Raw genomic sequence first — 11,045 nt, forward strand, 5'->3', positions numbered from 1 at the left:
TTCCCGAAACTGAAAGAGATCCTCTCTTGATAAACATAAAGCTCAATTACAACCCAACTCCCACGCCGGTCACATTAACGCCGTTCACATTAATGCCCCATTTAATTATCGATAAGGCAAATCGATTTTCTTTCTTATCGGTGACCAATTTTAAGTCCTGGGCGCATTATAAATCAAATTTAAAAAAAATCAACAGAACCCTTTACGAATGAAAATTCCATGTGTGAATGATACATAATGTAGGTGGCAATACCATCAATGTTCTACCTCTTTGAAGTTGACATGCTTCTATTGTGAATGACTCTTTTCAAAATATACCCAATAAACACAGGATGAGCGTTTTTCAAATGCAACACCTCTTCAGTTTGAGGGTAAATATCACTTTCAACATAAATTCAACTTGACTTGAAAAAGCTCATCTTCAATTCATCTTCAAATTGTTTGCGAATTACAACCAATTTGGCAAAATGTTGACGAAAACTTTGAAAATGTGTTGAAGATAATTGGAGAAAACTTTGACAAAACACTACCCTGAAATGCAACGAAAAAACCACATGGTTTTCAATACTACTTTGGACAACAAAGTTCGTGGAAGAAGTACAAAAATGTGGAAATTTTTTAATAATCAATTGAAATTGCTTATAATAATTGGTAAGTAAAACTAAAACACGAAATGAAAACTTGAAGGAAGTCACTAAACTCAAATCTCTTTGCAGACAACTAAAATATTTGGATGCTGATTCTTGGACACATTAAGAGGCTGGCCGATGAAAAATGGTAGTGGCTTATCGAGAAGAGAAAGTTTCCATAAATCAAAGTGCAACCAAAAAAACTTGGTATTTATGCTTTTCCATATCAACAACTACTGGATGATAATTCGCATCACATCGATAGTTTAATTTATATCGCATCATCGGTTTAATTTGTTATTTTGTGAATTGAAATTGCTGGAAATTTATTCCAATTATCTGGCCATCAAGTTCCTGAAAATTGCCAGTATTTTAATAACAACAATTTTGTAATACCAACGTTCTTGAGGAAATCACGAAGTACCTGGTCAGTTGGAAGAAATACAAATTGGTAAGTCAAAATAAAAAGTGAAATGAAAACATAATGGAAATCACAAAACTCGATTGTTTTGCAGAAAACTAAAATCATTGAATGGTATATTCTAGGAAGATGTTGGCCGATGAAAAACCGATGAAGGAAACAACAAAGAAAAGTTTTCAGAAAACTTACAAAGTGCAACCAACTAAAACAAAGTGCAACAATTCCTATATCAAGAACTTCTGGTTGAAAATGTGCATCATCGGTTTAATTTGTTATTTTGTGAATTGAAATTGCTGGAAATTTATTCCAATTATCTGGTCATCAAGTTCCTGAAAATTGCCAGTATTTTAATAACAACAATTTTGTAACACCAACAGTCTTGAGGAAATCACGAAGTACGTGGTCAGTTGGAAGAAATACAAATTGGTAAGTCAAAATAAAAAGTGAAATGAAAACATAATGGAAATCACAAAACTCGATTGTTTTGCAGAAAATTAAAATCATTGAATGGTATATTCTTGGAAGATGTTGGCCGATGAAAAACCGATGAAGGAAACAACAAAGAAAAGTTTTCAGAAAACTTACAAAGTGCAACCAATTAAAACAAAGTGCAACAATTCCTATATCAAGAACTTCTGGATGAAAATGTGCATTACATCAATTTACATTCCGTCATCAGTTTGATATTTTGTGATTTCCTCTTGCTGGAATCTATTCTAACACACAAGCCAGCAAGTTCCTCGATAGTAATTATTTCAAATTGCCAGCATATTAATGACACCAACATTATGGGGCAAATGGAATTATACATGTAAAAATGTTTAAGATATTTAAAGTTGTATTCATAGTTTTATTTATTAATACGTTTAATAAGATAATTACATTTTGATTGGTATAATATTATTATTTTCATATATTATTAATGTTATTTTTAAGATTATTATATTTGTTAACGAAAAAATAATAAAATTTACAAAATCCCTAGAAATTTAGTATTGACTTTCAGTTAGAACTAGGATTGACTTTCATACAAATTGTGGTTTGAAAGTATTCGCAACAATGCTAGTTTTTTATTTTTCTCACATTGAAAACTGTTTGAGAAATTATTGAGTAGCGATGCATTTCAATTTGAGGATTACAATTGAGAAATTATTGCTATTGTGTTGAATTTTACTGTTGAGGGTAATGTCTGTTTTTTGTTGAGAACGCGATTTTCTCAACAATTTCTCAACTTGAATATTACCCTAATCCTTTGAAAAAATGTTTGAAAAATTATTGAATTTTAATATTTTTCAAACGTTTGTGTTTATTGGGTAGAAGCAAAAAAAAAAAACAAAATAAACATCAGTCGAGGAAGGCTAACAAAATTTTAGTTTTTATTAAAAGCATTCATCACACAGATCAATTGCCCAAGGAAAAATAAAATGTTATTTTGTAAAAACAAGCAACAACCACCAACTTAATCCAATATCGCTTCCTGTAAAGTAGCGCTCCAAGATACCTAAAAAAACGCCGCTTTCTATGTGCGAAATAATGGTTTCCATAAAAATTTTTCGCAAGAATGAACATAGTACCGGCCTTAAACCAGTATTTTGGCAAAAACGTGGAAAAAGTCCACTTCCAATCAATGGGAAACCAGGCGACAAGTATTTTGAAATTCATCAAGTAATTTGTGATATATTAAATGTGGATTACTTCAGGAACCATTGTTTTGACACATATACAGTATGTCAAGAAAGTCTTTTGACATTGCCAAATATTTCAAATTCTAGAAATAATTGAAATATTAAATATTTTATTAAATTTTTAATTCTGTGTACGTATGTATACTTTGCAAAATACATAATAAAATATTTTTTTAAAATTTCATTATATTTAATTTTGGAACAAAACATAATTTTTATCCCATTGTCAAAACACTTTCTTGACAAACTGTAGCAGGATTTTTTTTATTATTTTCTTCCATTTTTTCAGTAAAAAATGGTTTCACCCATAAATCTTCAAACAACTTCATTGTTTGTTTATGCTTCTTCTTATTTTTCATGTTGTCATCACATTTGTTCGTGCAGTGAAGGGCAAAACTTGAACGAACACACAACAAATAGACGAACCTCTGTCGGAGTGTTTATCCGACCGTCTAAGGCGCTTAATGCGCTTTACAGACTATCAGTTATTCCGGACGGAATGTCGGTGTTTGTAAAGAATCTTACAGTGTGTCGGATCTATACGACTTGTCGGCGATGACTAAATAATCGGTAAAAGTGTTATCGATCCTATAAACATGCAGCAGTATCGTTTATGCCTTCGGACTTAACTTAAGCGGACCTTAGACGGTCGGATAAACACTAAGACCGAGGTTCGCCTATTTGTTGTGTGTTCGTTCAAGTTTTACCCTCACACTGCACGAACAATTATGATAACATGAAGAAATAAGAAGAAGCATAAACACAAACAATGAAGATGGACGAAAAGTTAGGTGTAAAGCCATTTTTTAGTAAAAATGCAAGAAACAATAAAAATTCCAAGCTGAATTAGCGATCCCTTATTAATTTCATTGCAGAAATGCTTGTTTTAATTATGAAAATAAATTAGTTTTTGCTAATGTTTGGCGAACATCCCCTTACACGTGAATATTTTTTCTGGTTCAATTACGAAATTAATTGATCATATTAATTTTTTTTTTTATTGAAATGTCACAAAAATTATAGTATCAATCAGTTTTAATTAAAAATTAAAAACGTTTCCATTCGCTTTGGTTTTAACTGACTTAAGTCTTCCGAGTTTGATTAAAAAGTTGATGGTATCAATTAATTTTTTGGGTGTAAGACGTACATGCACCCAACGGAACAATAAATCAAATAAGAATCCTCAAAAGACAGTGCTTTTTGACAATCAAGATATTTTACAGAAAAAACTTCATCTTTGTGGCTCCCAACCGGAAAAAATCAAAGTTGTTTTGATTTTATGCCAACACGTCCATGCAACACGCGAACATGACCTTATACTAGCGGATTTGTTGCCGCAACGTGTTGTGTCGCAGAGTTTATCCGACCGTATAAGGTGCCCTTTATAATGTGCACAATATATGGGGTATATTCGACACGAGCACTGTCGTCCGGAATAACTGATAATCTGTAAAGCGCACCTAGAAGTCACCTAGGTGACTTCTAGTTATCTCAATACTTATGCAGTTGTTAGTTAGTAGTAGTTTGTTCAAACTTACTTTTGCTCGATAAGTATTGAGTTTAGTTATTAGATAACTCAAAACTGATGCAGAAATGAACAAACAAAATTAATTTTTGCCAAGGATATTGTCTTTACATAAATAAAATTATTGAGTAAGATGATTTTGCCGAGAAGAGCAACAGCATTAATGAAGCCAACGTTTAATATCATGTAAGCATTTTGTTACTCTATCATAAATTTAAATAATAAAAAAATACTTATTATTGGAATAATTGGAAAACTGATAATAAAACAGTGTAGATCACAGATTGGTGTTTTAGTATGTATTATAGAAATGCAATCTATTATTTTATTTCTTATATAGAGTATTGTTTACATTTTAAAAACACAATTCTATGTTCTAATGGATATAATAGCGAATCCATTTGCTATTTTATTTTTTATATAGAGTTCTTTTTAATATTTTTTTTTTAATATTTTAATATTTTTTTAATATTATACATATACGATTCGATGTAATGGGAAATATGATACGGTGAAAGCACTAAGACATTTGGTTATAAAAAACGGCATATCCAGTCAGTGTGCGCGATGAAGAAAAACAAGTTTAAACCTAAAAGCAACTGAGCTAAATCAATAATTATTTTCACCAAAATATTTAATTTTAATTAGCGTATTTGTTTTTTGTTACAATGAATTGTTTAATTTTTTAACATCAATTCAATATAAAATCACTTAAATATATAAACATTAATTTTATTGACCAACCATCTTACCACAAATTACCTTACAATGAGTTAGTGGTTGATAATTTAAGAGGACGTTTACAGTTGTATAAAAATTAAAAAGGGCAGACGCAGTCACCGTCTTTTATGTTTACGAATTCATATAAAATGAACGTTTTTTTTGATAAAAGAAATGGGGTGTGCAATATATGCAGACGACATTAAGAAATATTGTTAAAATATGTGTTTCTCTTCCCTTCGTTTTCATAACAAAACAATTTCTTTGCAATATGTGTGGTTTTTTCTGTGAAAAATACATAAGCGTAGGTAGGCCTCTGGGTAGGGGGCTTAGACCCCCCAGAAAAATTTGTATGTTATTCCACTGCGTATCACTAGTCTGCGGTGTCCACACTGGCGCTGCATAGTTTACCACTGACCGGCCAATTGCCTTATAGGTAGCTAACAAGGTTTCTTTGTCCGCACCCCAAGTACTGCCGGCAAGTGACTTGAGGACCTTGTTTCTACCACGGAGCTTATTACAAATTGCAGTGGCATGGGCAGACGACCTGAAAAGGCTTTCGAATGTGACCCCAAGAATCTTGGGGTAATTTGTGGTCGGAATTATTTCGCCAATGACACTAATATTCAACTTCCTGCGCACTTCTGCCGTCCATGTAGTGAATAGTGTGGATGAGTATTTGGTGGGGGATATCCTCAAGTTTCTCGCAGTGAAATAACTGGTAAGAGTAGCTAAGTAGACATTTAAACGATCGCAGATGTCATCAACATTGGGCCCAGATGCCAAGATTGTACAGTCATCCGCATATGATACAATCTCGACGCCGTCAGGTGGGCGTGGAATCGAGGACAGGTAGAGGTTAAACAGTGCCGGAGATATCACCCCACCCTGGGGAACTCCCTGTTTAACTCTACGGGGTTTTGACTTTTTGTCCCTGAATTCCACGTACGACTGGCGTCCACACATATAATTCAGCACCCAACGTTTCACTCCTGCCGGTAGGGACGTATTCTCGATGTCCTCAAATAATTTGGCATGGTTGACCGTATCGAATGCTTTCGATAGGTCAAGCGCCACGAGGACCGTCCTATGACACGGCCTGGGCTGATTAAGTCCCTTATTGATATGTGTCGAAATGGCATGTAAGGCTGTCGTCGTACTGTGTACCTTACGGAATCCATGTTGATGGTGGGCAGCTGGAAAATTCTCCACAAGGCTAGGGAGGAGTAGTGCCTCAAGTGTCTTGGCTACTGGCGAGAGAAGGGATATCGGTTTGTACGATTCACCTTTACTCGAGTCTTTGCCTGATTTCAGTAGTGGAATCACCCTTCCCATCTTCCAGACATCGGGTATAATGAGTGATTCTAAGGACAAATTGAGGAGTCTGGTAAGGTACTCAACTCCCACTATTCCCAGATGCTTCAACATTAGCATTGAAATTCCGTCGGGGCCCAGCGCCTTGGATGGTTTCGCGCTGTTGATGACATTGGTAGCTTCGGCTGCAGTAAATTGTGGTGTGTCGTCGGCTCGGAGACCACGTATACGACGTGTGGCTCTCCTTTTCGCTCTATCACTCTCGGGATGCTCGACAAACTGTCGGTTGAAGGTAGTGGGTTGTGGTAGTAGTTGCCATTGGCAATGTTTGAAGTCTGATATTTATAATATAAAGCTGTGGTTAAACTTATGATTGGTTTAGTTTAGTCAGTTTAATTAAAAAACAAGTAAAGAAAGTCTAAAGTCGGGCGGGGCCGACTATATTATACCCTGCACCACTTTGTAGATCTAAATTTTCGATACCATATCACATCCGTCAAATGTGTTGGGGGCTATATATAAAGGTTTGTCCCAAATACATACATTTAAATATCACTCGATTTGGACAGAATTTGATAGACTTCTACAAAATCTATAGACTCAAAATTTAAGTTGGTTAATGCACTAGGGTGGAACACAATGTTAGTAAAAAAAATATGCGAAACATTTAAATCTGAAGCAAATTTAAGGAAACTTCGCAAAACTTTATTTATGATTTATCGCTCGATATATATGTATTAGAAGTTTAGGAAAATTAGAGTCATTTTTACAACTTTTCGAGTAAGCAGTGGCGATTTTACAAGGAAAATGTTGGTATTTTGACCATTTTTGTCGAAATCAGAAAAACATATATATGGGAGCTATATCTAAATCTGAACAAATTTGGCACGCATAGCAACAATGCTAATTCTACTCCCTGTGCAAAATTTCAACTAAATCGGAGTTAAAAATTGGACTCTGTGGTCATATGAGTCTAAATCGGGCGAAAGCTATATATGGGAGATATATCTCAATCTGAACCGATTTCAACCAAATTTGGCACGCATAGCAACAATGCAAATTCTACTCCCTGTGCAAAATTTCAACTAAATCGGAGCAAAAAAATGGGCTCTGTGGGCAAATGAGTGTAAATCGGGCGAAAGCTATATATGGGAGCTATATCTAAATGTGAACCGATTTGGCTGATATTTTGCAAGTTTTTCGAGACTCATAAAATATTCGGATGTACGGAATTTGAGGAACATCGGTTGATATACACGCCAATTATGACCAGATCGGTGAAAAATATATATGGCAGCTATATCTAAATCTGAACCGATTTTTTTCCAAAATCAATAGGGATCGTCTTTGAGCCGAAACAGGACCCTATACCAAATTTTAGGACAATCGGACTAAAACTGCGAGCTGTACTTTGCACACAAAAATACATCAACAGACAGACAGACGGACAGACAGACAGACAGACGGACATCGCTAAATCGACTCAGAATTTAATTCTAAGACGATCGGTATACTAAACGATGGGTCTATGATTACTCCTTCTTGGTGTTACATACAAATGCACAAACTTATTATACCCTGTACCACAGTAGTGGTGAAGGGTATAAATAGTAATTGATATTAAAACTATTCTTTCATATATTAATATCTTAATAATGCTGCAAAAACACGTCGCCAAAAAAGAAGTGAAAATGTTCTTTTTGGGTCCGGAAGTGGTGCAAAATTGGCGGAGAAGCATTGGATGTAATCAGGGATCCGGAGCGGAGCGGAGCGGAGCGGAGCGTGGAGCGGAGCGGAGCAAGCCCTGTTTTTGCCGGAGCGGGAGCGGAGCGGGAGCGACATTTCTAAAATCCGGAGCGGAGCGGAGCGGGAGCGGAGCGGTTTCCAAATGAAAAACCGCTCCGCTCCGAATAAAATATTACTTGAATGAAATGTGTAACTTTGAAATTACACTGTGTAGGTAATTTCAAATTTAGCTAGTACTTAGCGTAGTGTGAGTAAACGTTTAAAATGTACGATATGTATGTTTGTACGTACGTACATTGGGGAAAACACAACGTGTTTTTTAGTAATTGTTTTCAAAAACGGCAAATGTCAAAATATATATCTAGTATGTGTTGTAAAAGTAACAACAGTACTTTCGATCAATTTCATCCCGTATTACTACAAAGATGTTTGTAATGAACGTCAAATAAATGCAATTAAACGATCTTATTTATATTTAATTTTTTAGTTTTCTACACTGAAAAAATATTGTCGTGAAGTCAAAGATTCCATGTCCTTAGAATAAGAATGCAAATTTTGCTTAACATGGAAGACGCATTTCTCTAAAATAAAGTTTTTTATACCCATCACCATAGAATGGTGACGGGGGTATAATAAGTTTGTCATTCCGTTTGTAACACATCAAAATATCGATTTCCGACTATATATAATATATATATACATTTATGATCAGGGAGAAATTCTAAGACGATATAACGATGTCCGTCTGTCTGTCTGTCTGTCTGCTGAAATTTTGCACAACTTCGTCTTTTGTCTGCAGGCAGGTCAAGTTCGAAGATGGGTTATATCGGTCCAGGTTTTGATATAGTCCCCATATAAACCGACCTCCCGATTTGGGGTCTTGGGCTTATAGAAATCGTATTTTTTATCCAATTTGCCTGAAATTTGAAATCTGGAGGTATTTTATGACCGTAAAGAGGTGTGCCAAAAATGGTGAGTATCGGTCCATGTTTTGGTATAGCCCCCATATAGACCGATCCCCCGATTTTACTTCTTGGGCTTATTGAAACCGCAGTTTTTATTCAATTTACCTGCAATTGGAAATCTAGAGGTATTGTAGGACCACAAATACGTGTGCCAAAAATTGTAAGTATCGGTCCATATTTTGGTATAGCCCCCATAGAGACCGATCTCCCGATTTTACTTCTTGGGCTTATAGAAACCGCAGTTTTTATTCAATTTACCTGAAATGGGAAATCTAGAGGTATTGTAGGACCACAAATACGTGTGCCAAAAATTGTGAGTATCGGTCCATGTTTTGGTATGGTCCCCATATAAAACGACCTCCCGATTTGGGGTCTTGGGCTTATAGAAACCGTATTTTTTATCCAATTTGTCTGAAATTGGAAATCTAGGGGTATTTTCGGACCATAAAGAGGTGTGCTGAAAATGGTGAGTATCGGTTCATATTTTGGTATAGCCCCCATATAGACCGATTTCCCGATTTTACTTCTTGGGCTTCTAGAATCCGAAGTTTTTATCCTATTTGCCTGAAATTGCAAATCTAGAGGTATTTTCGGGTCATAAAGAGGTGTGCCGAAAATAGGGAGTAGCGGTCCATGTTTTAGTATAGCCCCCATAAGAACGATCTCCCGATTTAACTCCTTGGGTTTCTAGAAACCGTAATTTTTATCTGATTTGCCTGAAATTGTAAATATTCTGGTATTTTAGGCTCGGTCCATTTGGTAATGCCTCCATATAGACCGACTTCACTTGAATTGCTTGAAACTCAATGTAAAATTTCCAGATTTTACTTCTACATATTTAAGATTTCAAATCAAGACGTTATTTTATAATTTTCTTGCACACTTACAAGAGATGTTAATGATTCCTCTAAAACTCAAACAAAAATGGTTCTTATAAATCCAGAATCTGATATAGTCCTCATAGGTGAAATCTTTAAATTTATCTTCGGGAAGTGTCCTCAAGCCCTCCTAAAATTTCAAAGGAAACCCTAATATTTGGTTCATGGTGGTGGGTATTTAAGGTTCGGCCCGGCCGAATTTAGTGCTGTATATACTTGTTTTCTTGTCCAAAAGGCAATAAACTTTTGAATGAAGTTGTAATGTCCTTATAATTAAGTGATTTTACTTAAAAATGTGTATCATAACATGAAAGATAAAATTTTTGAGGTAAGGTCAACGTGACTTTAATAATTAAGAAAAATTCTTTAAAAATAATAAAATTGTCTTTAAATTTGTTTCCTTTTTGCATCTTGCCTCAAAGCAAAAAATCGTTAAAAAATAAGACATGTTTTTCAACACTTTATTTTAAAGACGCTTTTTACTTGAAACATAGCATAATTTCTACTGGAAGTCGAGTCTTAATATGAAAAAAAATAACTCGTTAACTCGTTTTTAAAGGATTTTGATAACAACTGACGAAAAAAATCTAAAAAAATGAAAAATTAGCATATGCTTCCTAGAATGCTTCCTTTAATGAAGTCAAAATGGATTTAATATTTCTGAAAAAATCTTCAAAATTAATAAAATATTTCAACACATTGTTTTAAAGTCATTATACCCTAAACCACAAAGTGGTTAGGGTATAACAAGTTTGATCTGCCAAAAAATGTGCCTAAAAGAAATATTGATTTTAGACCCCATAAAATATATACCGATCGACTCAGAATAACCTCCTGAGTCGATCTAGCGCTTGGCGTCCGTCCGTCCATCCGTCCGTCTGTCCATGTATTTGTTGTTCACAGGATTGCGGTCGCAATTATTAACCGATTTTGATGAAATTTGGTACAGGGAGTTTTTTTGGGCACAAGGACGAACGTTATTGAATTTGGAAGAAATCGGATCAAATTTAGATATAACTCCCATATATATGTATTGCCCGATTTCGACAAATGGGGTCACGTTGCACTTTTTTTACTAACCGATCGTCGTCAAATTTAGCACAAAATAATCTTCTGTATCACCCTTTAAGTCTGAAAATTTCATCGAAATCGGTTCAGATTT

At 34.8% G+C, this 11,045-nt stretch overlaps 1 long non-coding RNA gene across 1 annotated transcript; it reads left to right on the plus strand.

Annotated features, from left to right (window-relative positions):
- Positions 1 to 319: 319 nt before the first annotated feature.
- Positions 320 to 2,038, plus strand: LOC142230473 (uncharacterized). Its single transcript, XR_012720700.1, has 4 exons — positions 320 to 651; positions 717 to 1,080; positions 1,145 to 1,476; positions 1,541 to 2,038. It is a non-coding gene; the product is annotated as an uncharacterized LOC142230473 (long non-coding RNA).
- Positions 2,039 to 11,045: the final 9,007 nt, after the last annotated feature.

The sequence above is a fragment of the Haematobia irritans genome, chromosome 3, assembly GCF_050003625.1.
Source record: "Haematobia irritans isolate KBUSLIRL chromosome 3, ASM5000362v1, whole genome shotgun sequence".
Lineage (NCBI taxonomy): Eukaryota > Metazoa > Arthropoda > Insecta > Diptera > Muscidae > Haematobia > Haematobia irritans.